Source organism: Mobula hypostoma, chromosome 5 (assembly GCF_963921235.1).
Source record: "Mobula hypostoma chromosome 5, sMobHyp1.1, whole genome shotgun sequence".
NCBI lineage: Eukaryota > Metazoa > Chordata > Chondrichthyes > Myliobatiformes > Myliobatidae > Mobula > Mobula hypostoma.
Genome location: NC_086101.1, coordinates 16,933,464 through 16,951,269, shown reverse-complemented (window position 1 = coordinate 16,951,269; position 17,806 = coordinate 16,933,464). Strand labels below are relative to the sequence as shown.

Here is a 17,806-nt window from a genome sequence, read left to right as displayed (position 1 = left end):
AGGTCTCACATATCACCTTGTGTTTTTTTCCCCTCCCACCTTTTAAATCTACTCCCCAACTTTATTCTCCACTCCTGCCGAAGGGTTTCAGCCTGAAACTTCGACTGTACTTTTTTTTCCTAGATTCTGCCTGGCCTACTGAGTTCCTCCAGCATTTTGTGTGTGTTGCTGAGATTTCCAGTAACTGCAGATTTTCTCTTGTTTGTGATTTTAAATATGGAATTGTCCTGAATTGTCCTTTGTTCTTTAGCATATGAAATGTCGTGCAGCTTTGGGTCAAGTAGGCTGTTTCCCTCCGAAAGGGGTCTCAATATAATTCCTATTGTGTCTCATTTTGCCAAATAAAGAAACAGACTGCTTCAGATCTACTAGTACTTCTCTCCGGTGACTTTGTTCATGTGACAGCATAGCGGCTACATAATGCTTTACAGTGCCAATGATCAGGGCTCAATTCCTACTGCCGTGCGCAAGTAGTTTATACATTCTCCCCATGATCATATAGGTTTCCTTTAGATGCTCTCGTTTCACATTTCAAAGATGCACGATTAGGAAGGGTTAATAAATTGTTGCCATGCTATGCTGGCACCAGAGACATGGCGACATTTGCGGGCTCCACGCACTGTGTTGGGCGTTGACGCAGACGGCACATTTCACTGTATGTTTCGATGTAGATGCAACCAAATAACCCCAATCTCTAGCAGATGTAGAGGTGAATGGGAAATTCTGGAGGGGAAGGTGGGTGTTAATGAGAAAGTGAGGAAAATAAAATGGGATTAACGTAGGATTAGTGTAAATGGGTATTTGAGGTGCGCTGAAGGGCCTGTTCTGGTGTTGTAACTTCATGAGCCTATTGCTCTCAGTTAACCACAGCAGGCCACAGGTGTACCAGGCTGTAACAGTATACCGGTGCAGCTTTAGTCTCATCCCTGATGAAGATTATGTTTACCTCAGAGATGATGCGAGAACAAGATTCAGAGAGAGATCAGCAGGGGAGATGCTAACGGACGGATCCCTTGTGACACAAAGTCAAGAACCGGGGTGCGATGTCATACAATAAGCAGTGAGCTGTTTAGAGAGAAATTTCTCATTCTAAGGGCTGTGAACATTTGGAATTCTGTATCCCAAAGAGCTGAGAATATTCAGTTCTCAGACTGATGAGATTTTTGATCACAGAAACGAGAGGAACAAGTAGGAAAACAATGGCAGGCTTGAGGGGAAAGCCGGTCAAAGTCCAGGAAGTTGAAAAATGTCTTCAGTGCCAGAAAATTCTGCTCCATCGAAGCAGAAGGTAAGGGAGATTAACTGAACTGTCAGCTGTCTGCATTTCAAAGGCCATGGGACATGATTAACTTCAGACACCAACTCAGGGGAAACCATTGTAAAGATTCAAATTAGCAGAAGTAGTGACACTGGAGGATGCCACATAACAGTCAGAATCAGAACACTAGAAAAACAAGAGTGCTCACCATCATCATTATGTGCCATGGCATATGATGAGGGCGATCACAGTCTTTCCATAACCATGATTGCTCTTGGCAAAATTTTATACAGGAGTGGTTTGCTGTTAGCTTCTGCTGGGCAGTGTCTTTACTGGGTGCGTGACCGCAGCCATCATCAATACTCTTCAGAAATTGTCTGCCTTGCTTTAAGTGGTCACATAATCAGGACTTGGGATATGCACTAAATGTTCATATGACCATGCACCACCAGCTCCCATGGCTTTGCATGACCGGTGGGGAGGTGGGGAGGTGCTAAGCAGGTACTACACCTCGCCCAAGGGTGATGGAGGGAAGGGAAGCAGCACCTTGCAGCTCCTTTGGTAGGGACGTATCTCCACTCCGCCACGCACAAGAGTGATACAGCACGGACACAGACCCTTCAGCCCAACTTGTCCATACCGACCAAGATGCCCTAAACTAATCCCACCTGCCTGTGTTTGGCCTATATCCCTCTAAATATTTCCTATTCATGTACCTGTCCACGTGCCTTAAATATTGTTATTGCACCTGCTTCAACTACTTCCTCTGACACCATCCTTTGTGTGAAGAAGTTGCCCCTCAAGTCTTTTTGAACCCTTTCCCCTCTCACCTTAAATCTACACCCTCTATTTTTGATTTCCTTTCCCTGGGCTGAAGGGGCTGTGGTGTTCCACGTTCTCTGTTCTATTGTATTACCTCAACTCTCTGTTGTAATTCACTGATCTGTATAGACAATGTATTCATCCTATCTGTGCCCTTGTGATCTGATACACCTCTATAACTTTACCCCTCCTCTCCTATGCTCTAATGTCTATGACCTAACCTCTCCTTATAACTCAGGCCCTTGAGTCCTGGAAACATTCTCATACATCTTCTTAGCACTCTTTCCAGCTTAGTGACATTTTTCCAATAACAAGGTAAACAAAAGTGCACACAATACCCCAGATGCAACCCCATCAACATCTTGCACAATTGCAATATAGCATCCCAACTAGTATACTCAATGCCCTGACTGACAAATACAGGATGGGGTGCAAGAGTGCAGAGACAAAGAGGGCAAAATTGGTAAATTATTTTATTATCGTCATGTGTATTGAGGTGTCATGAAAAAATTGTTAATACATTGAATTACAACACTGCATTGAGGTAATACAAGGCAAAACAGTAACAGGATGCAGTATAGAACATTGTATCACAGTACCAGCCATTCAGCTCATGATCTTGTGCCAACCTTTTAACCTACTCTAAAATCAATCCACTCCTTTTCTCCTACACGGTCCTCCATCTTTCCATCATCCATGCGCCTATCGAAAAGCTTCTTAAACGCTCCTAATCTATCTGCCTCTGCCATCACTCCTGGCAGGGTGATTCCACACACCCACCTCTCTGTGTGTAAAAAAACTTACCACTGACATCCCGCCTGAACTTCCCTCCAAACACCTTAAGTTATGTCTCTTTGAATTAGTCATTTTCACCCTGGGAAAAAGGTTTCTGGCTGTCCACTCGATCTAAGCCTCTTAAAGTGTCACAGTTACAGAGGAAGCAGCGTGCAGGTGGGCAATAACTGACACGGTGTTAACGGGGTAGATTGAGAGGTCAGGAATCCATCTATAGGGCCATCCAACAAGAGTTAATTACATTTCTTTCACAATCCTTTCTCACAATGACTCCACTTGAGTCATTGTCACCCTGGAGGGTTTGGAGATTCCGATGATGTGGCGATCATACCATGGTACATGGTATGAACAGCCTAGATGCCTGAATCAAATGACACGCGGTATTTTCTGGATTAGTGCAACATTGACACCAGCTGAATCAAGGGATCTCTGCCACAGCATCAGCCAAGTCAGCAGCTTGATCACACAACGGATGGGGTTTAATGTTGGGGATATTTTAACAGTTGGATTTTCCAGATCAGTCAGGCGTTGCTTTCGCAACCCCTTTCCACTTCCTTGATGAACTGACCACACAAAACCACGCATTGTTGCCTGCATTCCTAACGGAAAGTTGCTCAACAGCCACACAGCATTTCAATACAGTAACCACTCAGAGAAACAGAATGCTGTTTCAACAGTCACAGCTTGGCATTTGTCCAGGCTCAACAACACTCCCCAATAGGCACTTTGCAGCAAGTATTTCCCATTATTAACTGGAGCACAGAATGCAAGACTAGGGCAGTTATGGTACAACTTTTTTAAATATTGGTTAGACCGCAGTGAAAGCACTGTTCCGTTCTGGTTACTACACGGTAGGAATTACGTGATTACACTCTAGAAGATGCAGAGGAGAGTCATCAGGACAGGATTGAGAACTGATCAAGGCATACATATAACTATGAGGGGCAGAGATGGCAAGAAGGTTTAACAAAACTGTCTAAAGCAAGAGGACAAAGGCTAAAGATAAGGAGTAGGAGATTTCAGATCAGGATTACAAGTGCGTTTAAGGAAACGGGGTTTTAAACTCCCTATACCGACGATCTTGCTGGCGAATGTGCAGTCTCTGGTAAATAAAATCGATGACCTCAGAGCCAGGGTTCTGAATCAGAGGGACATTAGGACCGCGTGTGTCCTTTGTTTCACGGAATCCTGGTTAACCCCTTCTGTACTGGATGCAGCAATTCAGATCAACGGGCTTACTATGCACTGTCAGGATAGATTTACAGAGTCTCTCAAAAGCAGAGGTGGAGGAGTATGCCTCATGGTCAACTCCTCTTGGTGCACAAATATATCAGTGCTGTCCCAATTCTGCTCACCAGACCTGGAATATCCAGCAGTAAAATGTTGTCCTTTTTACCCACAATGGGAGTTCTCTGGGGTCATTCTGGTAGCAGTTTACATTCCACCTCAGGCCAATGTCAAGCGGGCTTTAGATGATCTGAGCAATGGGATCAACATGCACGAAACAGCGCACCCTAACACCTTCACCATCATCTTGGGAGATTTTAACAAGGCCATTCTGAAAATATCACTAATCAATTACCACCAACAGATCAATTGCAACACCAGAGGGAACAACACACTGGACCATTGTTACACCACCATCAAGAATGCCTACCATGCTATTCCATGCCCTCACTTCGGGAAGTCTGATCACCCAGCTGCACTTCTACTCCCTGAGTATAGGCAGAGACTGAAGACTGCAGCACCAGCAGTGAGGACCAAGAAGGTTTGGACAAGGGAAGCACAGGAGCGCCTACAGGACTGCTTTGAATCAGTGGACTGGACTGTATTCAGGGATTCATCTTTGAATCTGGATGAGTATGCTGCAGTTGTTACTGACTTCATTAAAACCTGTGTGGATGAACATGTGCCTAAGAAGACTTACTGTACATTCCCAAACCAAAAGCTGTGGATGAACCAGGAAGTACGTCATCTGCTGAAGGCTAGATCTGTGGCATTCAAGTCCGGCAACCCAGGCCTGTACCAGAAAACCAGGTATGATTTGTGGAGGGCTATTTCAAGGGCGAAGAGACAATTTCGAACGAGGTTGGAGGCGATATCAGATGCACAGCAACTCTGGCAGGGACTGCAGGACATTACATCCTACAAAGTGAAACCCAATAGCATGAATGGCAGCGATGCTTCACTACCAGATGAACTCAACGCCTTCTATGCACGCTTTGAAAGGGAGAACACAACTATGGCTGTGAAGATCCCTGCTGCACCTGATGACCCTGTGATCTGTCTCAGAGGCCGATGTTAGACTGTCTTTAAAGAGAGTGAACCCTCATAAGGCAGAAGGTCCCGATGGAGTACCTGGTAAGGCTCTGAAAACCTGTGCCAACCAACTAGCAAGAGTATCCAAGTACATTTTCAACCTCTCACTGCTACAGACAGAAGCTCTCACTTGCTTCAAAAAGGCAACAATTATACCAGTGCCAAAGAAGAACAACATGGGCTGCCTTAATGACTATCGCTTGGTAGCACTCACATCGACAGTGATGAAATACTTTGAGAGGTTGGTTATGACTAGACAGAACTCCTGCCTCAGCAAGGACCTGGACCCATTGCAATTTGTCTATCGCCACAATAGGCCAATGGCAGATGCAATCCCAATGACTCTCCACACGGCTTTAGAGCACCTAGACAACACACACACCTATGTCAGGATGCTGGTTCATCAACTATAGTTCAGCATTTAATACCATCATTCCCATAATACTGACTGAGAAGTTGCAGAACCTGGGCCTCTGTAACCCCCTCTGCAATTGGATCCTCGACTTCCCAACCAGAGGACCACAGTCTGTGCGGATTGGTGATAACATATCCTCCTCGCTGACGATCAACACTGTGTGCTTAGTCCACTGCTCTACTCTCTGTAGACACATGACTATGTGGTGAGGCATAGCTCAAATACCATCAACAAATTTGCTGACGATACAACCATTGTTGATAGAATCTCAGATGGTGACGAGAGGGCGTACAGGAGTGAGATATGCCAACTTGCGGAATGGTGTTGTAGCACAACCTGGCACTCAATGTCAGTAAGACGAAAGAGCTGACTGTGGACTTCAGGAAGGGTAAGATGAAGGTACACATACCAGCCCTCATAGAGGGATCAGAAGTGGAGAAAGTGAGCAGCTTCAAGTTCCTGGGTGTCAAGATCCCTGAGGATCTAACCTGGTCCCAACATATTGATGTAGTCATAAAGAAGGCAAGACAGTGGCTATACTTCATTAGCAGCTTGAAGAGATTTGACATGTCAACAAATACTCGCAAAAACTTCTATAGTTGTAACATGGAGAGCACTCTGACAGGCTGCATCACTGTCTGGTATGGAGGGGCTACTGCACAGGACCGAAAGAAGCTGCAGAAGGTTGTAAATCTAGTCAGCTCCATCTTGGGCACTAGCCTACGAAGTACCCAGGAAATCTTTTGGGAGCAGTGTCTCAGAAAGGCAGCGTTCATTATTAAGGACCCCCAACACCCAGGGCATGCCCTTTTCTCACTGTTACCATCAGGTAGGAGATACAGAAGCCTGAAGGCACACACTCAGTGATTCAGGAACAGCTTCTTCCCCTCTGCCATCTGATTCCTAAATGGACACTGAAGCTTTGGACACTACCTCACTTTTTTAATATACAGTATTTCTGTTTTTGCACATTTTTAAAAAAATCTATTCAATATACTTAAGTGATTTACTTGTTTATTTATTATGTTTTATTTTATTTATTATTATTTTTTTCTCTCTGTTAGATTACGTACTGCATTGAACTGCTGCTGCTAAATTAATAAATTTCACATTACATGCCAGTGATAATAAACCTGACTCTGATTCTGAAAGCAAAAACAGGGGAGACAAAAACGACTCCTAGTATACTGGGAAACTAAAGGGGCAGGGCAAATAAGACAGTAAAAAAAAATTATCAGGGAATTACCACGAGAGAAGTTAATGTGCCGGAAATCAGATAACTCCCAATGATCTATGTCCCAAAATTTTCAAGAGCTGGCTGTGGATTTAGTGGCTTATCACTTCCCAAACCTCTGTTTATCCTGGAACATTGGAGGGTGGCAGCTGCAGCCCCAGTGTGTAAGAAAGGAAGGAGATACGGAACAGAAAACAGCCTGCGTCAGAAAAAGATGGATTCACTGATAAAGCCATTATCAAGAACTTGGAAAGGAATATGATTCAGCAGTCAACCTCAATTTGTGAAAAGGAATCATGTTTGTTTGTTGGTGTTCTTTGACGATGCATCTAGTAGAGAAAAAGAGGAAACCAGTGGATGTGGTGTACGTAGCTCTTTAAAAGGCTTTTGAAATTGTCCCTGACAAGTTGATGAACAAAGTTAGTGTGCGTGAAATTCTGTTCTTTGTTGTAAAACTATGTGCAATATATGTCTGTGTTTTGCTTGCAAACGCTGCTTATCTAATGCTATGTGCCCGTGATGCTGCCACAAGTAAGATTTTCATTGCACCTGTGCATATGTGGACATATGCATATGCAGTAAACTCGAATTTGTCTTTTAGAATCACAATCAGGTTTATTATCACTGACATACTGTCTGTCTTGAAATCTGTTTTGACCATAAGACACAGGAGCAGAATTAGGCCATTTGGCCCATCAAGTCTGCTCCACCATTCAATCATGGCTGATCCTTTTTTGCCCTCCTCAGCCCCAATCCCCAGCCTTCTCCCTGTAATCTTTGATGCCGTGTCCAATCAAAAACCTATCAAGCTTGACCTTAAACACACCCAACGACCTGGCCTTTACAGCTGCCTGTGGTAATAAATTCCACTGATTTATCACCCTTTGGCTAAAGAAATTTCTCTTCAACTCAATTTTAAATGGATGCCCCTCTATCCTGAGGCTGTGCCCTCTTGTCCTAGACTCCCCCACCAGGAGAAACATCCTTTCCACATCTATTCTGTCTAGGCCTTCCAACTTTCGAAAGGTTTCAATGAGATCCCCCTCATCTTTCTAAATACCAGCGAGTACAGACCCAGAGTCATCAAACTTTCCTTGTACGACAATCCTTTGCTTCCTGGAATCATTCATGTGAACCTCCTCCGAACCTTCTCCAATGCCAGCACACCTTTTCTCAGGTGAGCCCAAAACTGTTTGCAATACTCAAGGCGAGGCCTTATAAAGCTTCAGCATCACGTCCCTGTTCTTGTATTCTAGACCTCTTGAAATGAATGCTAACATTGCATATGCCTTCCTCACCATCGACTCTACCTGCAAGTTCAGAATCAGAATCAGAATCAGAATCAGAATCCTTTATTATTGCCAAGTATGTGGACGCATACAGGGAATTTGATGCCGGTTTCCCTGAGCTCTCGCTGTACAGAATCAAAAGGCAAACAAAACACTAGTGCAAATAATCGTGAACTATATACAGAGGTATACCAGTGTATGTACAGATGGACTTCATTTATAATAGACTAAAATTCAAGTGTTCATAAGACTGATGGCATACGGAAAGAAACTGTTCTTGTACCTATTTTTCCTGGCATACGGTGATCCAAAGCGCCTACCAGAAGGAAGGAGTTGGAACAGGTGATGTCCAGGGTGTGATGGGTCTACAATGATGCTGCTTGCTCGCTTCCTGACTCTAGCTGCACATAAGTCCTGGATCGAGGGCAGCTTCACACCAATAATCCTTTCCGCAGCCCTGACGGTTCTTTGGAGTCTATTCTTGTCTTGTTTGGTAGCTGATCCAAACCAGACAGTGATGGGCAAGCAGAGAACAGACTGGATTATTCCTGAATAGAATTGAATCAGCAGCTCCTGAGGTAGGTTGTACTTCCTGAGTTGACGTAGGAAATACAACCTCTGCTGAGCCTTTTTGATAAGAGTGTCCCTATTGGGTGTCCACTTCAGGTCCTGGGAGATCCTGACACCCAGAAACCTTTAACCTTTAGGATGCTCTGCACAAGGATTCCCAAGTCCCTTTGACTCCAAGATTTTTGGATTTCCTCCCCATTTAGAAAATAGTCCGCACATTTATTTCTACCAGCAAAGTGCATGACCATGTATTTCATTTGCCACTCTCTTGCCCATTCTCCTAATCTGTCTAAGTCTTTCTGCATCCTACCCATTTCCTCAACACTACTTGCCCCTCCACCAATCTTCATATCGTCTGCAAACGTGGCAACAAAGCCATCTATTCCATCACCTAATTCAAAACATGCATGCTGTTCTTGGACTACAGTTCAGCATTCAACACATTAGGCAGGAGGAGAAGATGGCAGCACGATGCAGCGCACGCAGCTCTCCGATGAAATGATATTGTATCTGTTAAATAGGAGCCGTGGACAATCCTGAGTTGATGGAGACAGACATGAGAAGCACAGAGGAACATCTGGAGAAATTTCTGAATTGCCGGGTTCACCACCGCTGCTACTGTGCGATTGAGAATCTCCAGAGGGAAGGCCCCAAAATCCCCGGCTTTGCCTGATGCTGGCAACCGAGGCTGAGGTCGAAGCGTTCGGATAGAGATGGTGTTCGGTGTCGGAGGGCTGATCAGAGCTCGAAGTTTTCGGATGACTCAGAGTCGGACTGTGGTTGGGCATGGCAGGGAGAGTTTTCTTCCTTCTCCCGTCTGTGTGAGATGTGGGACTTTCGAGAGACTTTGAACTTTTTTACTGTGCCATGGCCTGTTCTTCATCAAGTTATGGTATTGTTGCACTGTTGTAACTATATGTTATAATTATGTGGTTTTTGTTAGTTTTTCAGTCTTGCTCTATCCTGTGTTTTTGTGATATCACACCGGAGGAATATTGTATCATTTCTTAATGCATGCATTACTAAATGACAATAAAAGAGGACTGCGTGCCTTCACAATCTAATCTAATCTAATTCCCTCCAGGCTCGGCAATAAGCTTCGAGACCTCGACCTTCACCCTGCCTTGTGTAGCTGGATCCCGGACTTCCTGTCAGATTGCCAGCAGGTGGTAAGAGTGGGCTCCCTCACCTCTGCCCCTCTGATGCTCAACACAGGTACCCCTCAGGGCTATGTACTAAGCCCCCTCCTTTACTCTCTGTATACCCATGACACTGTCTCCACCCACAGCTCCAATCTGCTAATTGAATTTGCTGACAACACTATACAGATTGACCTGATCTCAAATAATAACGAGGCAGTCTACTGAGAAGAAGTCATCACGCTGACACAGTGGTGTGAAGAAAACATCCTCTCCCTCAATGTCACAAAAACAAAGGAGCTGGTTGTGGATTACAGGAGGAATGGAGACAGGCTAGCCCCTATTGACATCAATGGATCTGGGGTTAAGAGGGTGAACAGCTTTAAATTCCTCAGCATAAACATCACCGAGAATCTCACGTGGTCTGTACATACTGGCTCCGTGGTGAAAAAGGCACAACAGCGCCTCTTTCACCTCAGATGGTTGAAGAAGTTTGGTTTGGGCCCCCAAATCTTAAGAACTTTCTATAGGGGCACAATTGATAACATCATGAGTGGCTGCATCACTGCCTGGTATGGGAACTGTACTTCCCACAATCGCAGGACTCTGCAGAAAGTGGTGTGGACAGCCCAGCGCATCTGTAGATGTGAACTTCTCACTATTCAGGACATTTACAAAGACAGATGTATAAAAACGGCCTGAAGGATCAATGGGGACCTGAGTCATCCCAACCACAAACTGTTCCAGCTGCTACCATCTGGGAAATGGTACCATAGCATAAAAATCAGGACCAGTAGGCTCTGGGAGCTTCTTCCAACAGGCCATAAGACTGCTGAATTCATGCTGATACAACTGTATTTCTACGTTATCTTGACTACCCTGTTGTACATAATATTTATTACAAATTACTATAAATTGCACATTGCACATTTAGACAGAGAGGTAACGTAAAGATTTTTACTCCTCATGTGTATGAAGGATGTCAGTTCAATTCAATCTAGCACACTGCTAGTGTCTTCCACGTTGAAGACTGATGCAAAATACTCATTTAGTTCATCTGCCATCTCCTTGACCCCCATTATTATTTCTCCAGCTTCGTTTTCTAGCTGTCAACTCTCATCTCTTTTTTTACATACTTGAAAAAGCTTTTACTATCCACTTTGATATTGTTTGCTAGCTTGCTTTCATATTTCAACTTTTCCCTCTGAATGATTCTTTTAGTTGCTGTCTGTAGGGTTTTTAGAAGCTTCCCAATCCTCTGTCTTCCCACTAATTTTTGCTTTGTTGTATGCCCCCTGTTTTGCTTTTACATTAGCTTTGACTTCCCTTGTCAGCAACCGTTGTACTATTTTGCCATTTGAGTATTTCCTTCTTTTTGGAATACATCTATCCTGCAACTTCCTCATTTTTCCTAGAAACTCACTCCATTGCTGCTCTGCTGACATCCCTGCCAGCATCTCCATACAATTTACTGTGGCCAACTCCCCTCTCATACCACTCACAACACACTGGAGGAACTCAGCAGGTCAGGCAGCAATCGTGGAAACCATGAGTCGACGTTTCAGGCTGGAACCCTTCGTCAGGACTGTAGAGGGGAGGAGCAGAGGCCCTATAAAGAAGGTGGGGGGAGGGTGGGAAGGAGAAGGCTGGTAGGTTTCAGGTGAAAAACCAGTAAGGGGAAAGATAAAGGAGTGGGGGAGGGGAAGCAGGGAGGGGATAGGCAGGAAAGGTGAAGGAGGGATAGGGGAAAATACAATGGGTAGTAGAAGGAGGCGGAACCATGAGGGAGGTGATAGGCAGCTGGGGGAGGGGGCAGAGTGAAATAGGGATAGGGGAAGGGAATTACCGGAAGTTGGAGAATTCTACATTCATAACAAGGGGCTGGACGGCATATGAGGTGTTGCTCCTCCAACCTGAGTTTAGCCTCATCATGGCAGTAGAGGAGGCCATGTATGGACATATCCGAATGGGAATGGGAAGCAGAGTTGCTGGGTGGCTACCAGGAGATCCTGTCTGTTTTGCCGGACGGAGCGGAGGTGCTCGATGAAGCCATCCCCCAATCTGTGTCGGGTTTCACCGATGTAGAGGAGGCTGCACCGGGAGCACCGGATGCAATAGATGACCCCAACAGACTCAGACTCACAAGTGAAGTGTTGCCTCACTTGGAAGGACTGTTTGGGGCCCTGAATGGTGGCAAGAGAGGAGATGTAGGGACAGGTGTAGCCCTTGCGCTTACAGGGATAAGTGCCGGGTGGGAGATCCGTGGGGAGGGACGTGGGGATCAGGGAGCCGCGGAGCGACTGATCCCTGCGGAAAGCGGAGAGAGGTGGAGAGGGAAAGATGTGCTTAGTGGTGGGGTCCTGTTGAAGGTGGCGGAAGTTGTGGAGGATAACGTGCTGGATCCGGAGGCTGGTGGGGTGGTAGGTGAGGACAAGGGGAACTCTGTCCCTGTTGTGGTGGCGGGAGGATGGGGTGAGGGCTCTCATACCACTGTAATTTCCTTTACTCCATTGAAATACTGCTATGTCCCTGTTCACAAGAGTTCCCATTGTGGACAGCTTGGTCCTCCCCCACAGTCAAGGTTTGATAAGGGTAGCACTGACCTTTTTGAATACACTCTTACATCAGTGTTCTTTCTCTATAAGGGGATCTACTGTGAACAAACAGATGTAGAGGCCGTGGGATCGTCCTCATTGCCGGCTATTGCTAGTTTCCACATGAAGGGCTTTGAGCAAAGGGCTTGGAGTTCATCACCCTTTTGCCCCAAATGCTTCTTCAGATATGTCGATGACACCTTTGTAGTGTGGCCTCATGGACTCCAGGCACTGCAATTGCTCCACAACCATCTGAGAAGCATACATCCAAACATTCAACTTACGATGGAGATAGAGAAGAAGGGGTGCCTCCTGTTCCTGGATATTCTAATATGACGGAAACCAGACAGAAGCCTCGGGCATGGCGTCCATCAGAAACCCACTAACACAGGCTTATACCTCAACAGTAACAGTCACTATCACGCCTCCCAACAAGCAGCGGTTCTTTCTACTTTGATTAACTGTGTGAAAACTACTTTGGACCCGGAGAGTCTTCACGAGGAAATAGGACGATTACCCGTGACATTCCTACAGAATGGCTATAGGGTGAAGGAAATCAATCAGGCTCTTAGAAAGGGCTGACAGAGAAACCAGGAAACCGAACAACGAGGAATAACCCATTGCTATCAACTGTCTTCCCTATATTTCAATGGTTTCTGGAAGGATTAGTAGGATTCTGAAGAAATATCAAGATTAATACCATCCACAAACCCATAAGGAAACTCAAATTACAGATTATGTGGGTCAAAGATGACCTGGAACTCAGGGCGGCTGGCGCTTACATGACTCCCTGTGAATGCAGAGCAGTGTATATCAGCCAGATGGGACGTACGATGGAAACCCTTATCAAGGAGCACAGGTGGTGTATCTGTTTGGGTTAAACAGAGGAATCGGGTGTAGCAGAACATTGCATTCACAGTGGCTATAGGATTAACTTTGACGGCACAAAACTAATGTGAAGTAGTAATGGTTTTTGGGACTGCCCGGTGAAGGAAGCCATTGAAATAAAACTAAAGGAAAAGAATTTTAACAAAGACAAAGGTCTGGCTCTAAGTAAGAACTGGAATTTTATTGTAAACAGGGTGGGACAGTGGACATCTGATTGGATGAGGACTAACCGATCAGGAGGGACAGATGGCAGGGGTATAAATACCACCAGACTAGACATGCCCAGGCATCATCCCTGATGATGGCAGAGTTTGTCATCAAAACCTTGGTTAAAATCAATACCTTTACCAGGCTGGAAGCCCAAGAAGAGTCTACAAGTTATGGGTTTAAGATGAAAAGTGAAATGTTTAGGGGATCATCAGTAGGTACTTCTTCGCTCAAGAGGGTGGTCAGAATGTATAATGAGCTGCCAGCAAAAGTAGTGAATGCAGGTTCAATTTCAACATTTAAGAGAAATTTAAGAGAACGTGAATGGGAGGTGTATGGAGGGCTATGGTCCGGGTGCAGGGCGATGGAACAGGGCGGATGAATAGTTTGGCACAGACTAGATGGGCCAAAGGGCCTGTTTCTATCTGTAGTGTTCTATGACTATGGCTTTCTAAGATGTTCCTGAAATTGTAGTATGCAGATGATATGGAAACACAACAGACAGCTGATTCTGGGGTCTAGAGTAAAAATGAGTGACTGGGCAAATGATATTTTGGCCCTCATTGCATGAGAATTTGAATGTAAGAGTAAAGATGTCTTCATGCAATTTCTAAGGGCTTTAGCAAAGCCACAACCTAGAGTACTGGGTACATTTTGGTCTCCTTACCTGAACGAGATATGCTCATTGCAGAAAGAGAGTCTTTCTTGTACACCGCATGTGGGAAACTGAGTGGGCTAGGCTTGCATTCGCTAGAGTTTACAAGAATAGAGGTGACCTCAATGAGGTTTTGCAGGGAGGATGTTGCTCCTGACTGTGCAGTCATGGTCTCGGAACAAGGGGGCAGGCCATTCAGGACTGAAATGAGGAAATGTGTCCTTCATGCAGAGGGCAGGGTGTCTTTGGAAATTGCTATCTTGGAAGATTGTGGAGACCGAGTTAGTCAGAAAGAGATGTTGATAGATTGCTGCATTTTAAAAGGATCCAGAGAAAAGGCAGGCAAATAATGTGTGAGGTCGTAGATGAACCTTGACTTTGATGGATGATGCAGCAGGCTGAAGGAGCTGGACGTTCTGCTCTTTCTATGTTCGTAAAAGCAGAACGAATTCCACCGCCACAAACCACAGGTAGGGAGGTCAGGACTGGAGAAGGGGGTTCATACAGTAATATAGCAAGGAAACGGGCCCTTCGCCCAACTTGTCTGTGCCAACTATGGTGTCCATCACATGATCCCCTTTTCCCAATGTTTGGCATACCCCTCTTCCCTGTGTACTTACCTAGATGCCTTTTAAATGTGGCTACTGCACTTGCCTCGACCCCTTTCTCTGGTACATCATTCAATACACACACCACCCTCTGCATGAGGAAGTTTTCCCTGCAACTCCCCTTGCCCTCTCACTTTAAACCTATGCCCACTAGCTTTTTGTTCCCCCCTCCTTGGGAATAAGATGATATGTGTTCACCCTGTCTATTCCCCCCTCATGCCATTATAGCTGTATGGCCAAAAGACGTTACAGAGTTGACGGGGTGGTGAAAGCTCAGGAAGTGGTGGTGAAATCACTGAACTCAAAAACTTCTACAAATGTACTGTGGAGAGCATTCTGCATCACCGTCTTGTTTGGGGGTAGGGGCAACTGCACAAGATCAAAGTAGATTGCAGAAAGTTGTAAAATTAGTCAGTTCCATCATGGGTACTAGCTTCCATAGTATCCAAGACATCTTCAAGGAACAATGCCTCAGGGAGGCAGCATCTATCATTAAGGGCCCCCAACACATAGGACATGGTCTCTTCTCATTGTTACCATCAGGAAGGAGGTGCAGAAGCCTGAATGCACATGCTTAGCAACTCAGGAAGAGCTTCTTCCCCTCTGCCATCCAATTTCTAAATGGACATTGAACCCACAAACACTACCTTACTACTTTTTATTTCTGGTTTTGCACTATTTGTTTTACTTAATAAAATTCTTACAGTAATTCAGTTTTTGTCTCTTTATTTATCAGATATTGCTTTGTAAAGTTAACAAATTTCACAACAGAAACTGGTGATATTAAACCTGATTCTCTGATTCTAATTCTAAAAGTGAGATGAAAGTTTTAAAACTGACAGCCTGTCAATGCAGCCTTGGGAGCAGGTGGGAGGCAGAGTAAATGGGATTGCCGAAGTTCATATTAAAAAAAACTGTCATACTACTGGATGAGGTTACACGTCGTGCAAAGTGAATTTAGGCTAGAAAAGAACCAAAAAGGCGGATAGGGGCTGCAGGATCTGCGAGCTTGTCAATAGGGGAAAAGAGTTGGGAACACTAAAATGAGATTACTGAAGTAGAAGATGACTATCTGGGCAATGCAGAAATTAGAGGTCCTAAACCATCCTGGATCATCAAAGCTGGCTATTCAGCCACTCAGACCTGTATTCTTTGGCCGTTTGGATTTTCTCATCAACAATAACCACTGCATGAACTCTCCCTCAACTCTAATATAACTTCCTCTGCCAAGAACCTTCCATTGTGGAGGCTGCAGGAGGTGGAAATCACAGCACAGTACTCCCTTCCAGAACCATTTGTGACAAACGGTGAACACACGGGTTTCAAATTCTGAACCCAACCTCCCCTAAGGCACTGAACAGTGATCCTACCTTCTTTGAGGACTTTAAACACCAATCACGCTTTTCCTCAAAGAGTTTAAACTCTGATCCCACCATCCTTGAGGGCTTTGATTGCTGATCCCACCCAAACAGAGTTTAAATAATTATCCTACCCCCACCTCAAGAAATTTAAATACTGATCCCACCCCCTCTAGAAGTTTAACACTGACCCACCCCCCTCCCCATTGATTCCACCCTCATGAAGGACTAAATGCTGATCATACCCCCTCAGGAGGATTAAACACTGCTCGCCCCTCCCCACGGGGGGATTGAACACGGGCCCCACTCTCCTCAAAAAGTTTAAATACGGATCTCAGCCCCATCAGGCACCTTAAACACTGATTCTACGCCTTGACGGATTCCCCCTCCCCGCAAGGGGATTAAACATTGATCACTCCTCCCCACAACGGGATTAAACATTGATCACTCCTCTCTCCAACGGGATTAAACATTGATCACTCCTCCCCACAACGGGATTAAACATTGATCACTCCTCTCTCCAACGGGATTAAACATTGATCACTCCTCTCTCCAACGGGATTAAACATTGATCACTCCTCTCTCCAACGGGATTAAACATTGATCCCACCCTCAATCGAGCAACTGCCCGAAGGGCCCTGGGTCTCCCTCTCTGACAGACCCTGACGTTCCCCCGGCAACTGCCGGCTCTGCCCGCGGTGTAACTGCCGACACCGACCAGATTTCTCTGGTTGTCTGGAGGGGAAGCCAGACCTGGTGCTCCCGCACTCACCTCGTCCACGCCGTTGCTCCCTGCGACCGACCGTCAGAGGGTTTATTTACCTTCGGCCCAAGGCTGACACACCCGCGCCCCAGATACAAACAGCTCCGCCCCGGCCAGGAAAACGGGCATACACCAAGGCCTGGGCACAAACCGGGAACAGCGCCACCCCGGCAGGGAGGGCTAACACAAACCCGGGACTAGGCACAGCGCCGCCCCGGCTGGGAGGGCAGTATACACAGGGGCCTGAGCCCCTCAGCGACGCCCCAGCCGGGAGGACCAACATACACGCGGACCGGGGCTCCGGACAGCGCTGCTTCCGGACTGGAGGACTGACCCGCAACCGGGCCCGGGACAATACAGCGCCATCCCAGCTGGGAGGACGGAAAACTCCAGGACTTGGTAGCGACCGTGCACAGCGCTACCCCTGGCTGGGAAGACTGACATACACCCGGGCCTTACGTCAATCAGGCGCAGGCCCCCTGACCGGGAGGGGTACCACAACATCAAATAAAGTAGTCAAAAGAAACTTCAAATGCTGGAAATAGTCTAATTTTCGATCCACAGATGTTGCCTGACCCGCTGAGTTCCTCCAGCTTTTTGTGTGTTGGTTAAAATCAAACTTTCCTGCTGTTCTGCTCTCCTGCTCCTGAAAAGATGAAAAAAATTAAACCAACATAAATTTTATTCAAAATAATATATTTATAACATTAAACCGTGCAATGTCTTTTCATTATTTTTATTCATACTGTTCTACTTCAGATTTCCCTGCTTTTCTAACACAGGGAGACCTGGTTCCCTCACACCGTTTAGACTTTCCTCACGCTCCCTTCGGACTCATTAAGTTTACTGGAATATTTATTACACTACTGCACAGTGCAACATCTGACAAATA

General features: G+C 45.6%; 1 protein-coding gene across 2 annotated transcripts in view; it reads right to left on the bottom strand.

Moving 5' to 3' along the window:
- The window catches only part of LOC134346641 (flotillin-1-like), a 74,346-nt gene extending 57,123 nt beyond the window's left edge, over positions 1-17,223 (bottom strand). The window contains exon 1 of one of the 2 annotated variants that reach the window (XM_063048118.1): positions 16,924-17,223. The gene's annotated coding sequence lies outside the window, so the exon portion shown is untranslated. The remainder of the gene's footprint in view (positions 1-16,923) is intronic. The other variant, XM_063048119.1, reaches the window with a different exon arrangement.
- Between the last annotated feature and the right edge of the window lie 583 nt (positions 17,224-17,806).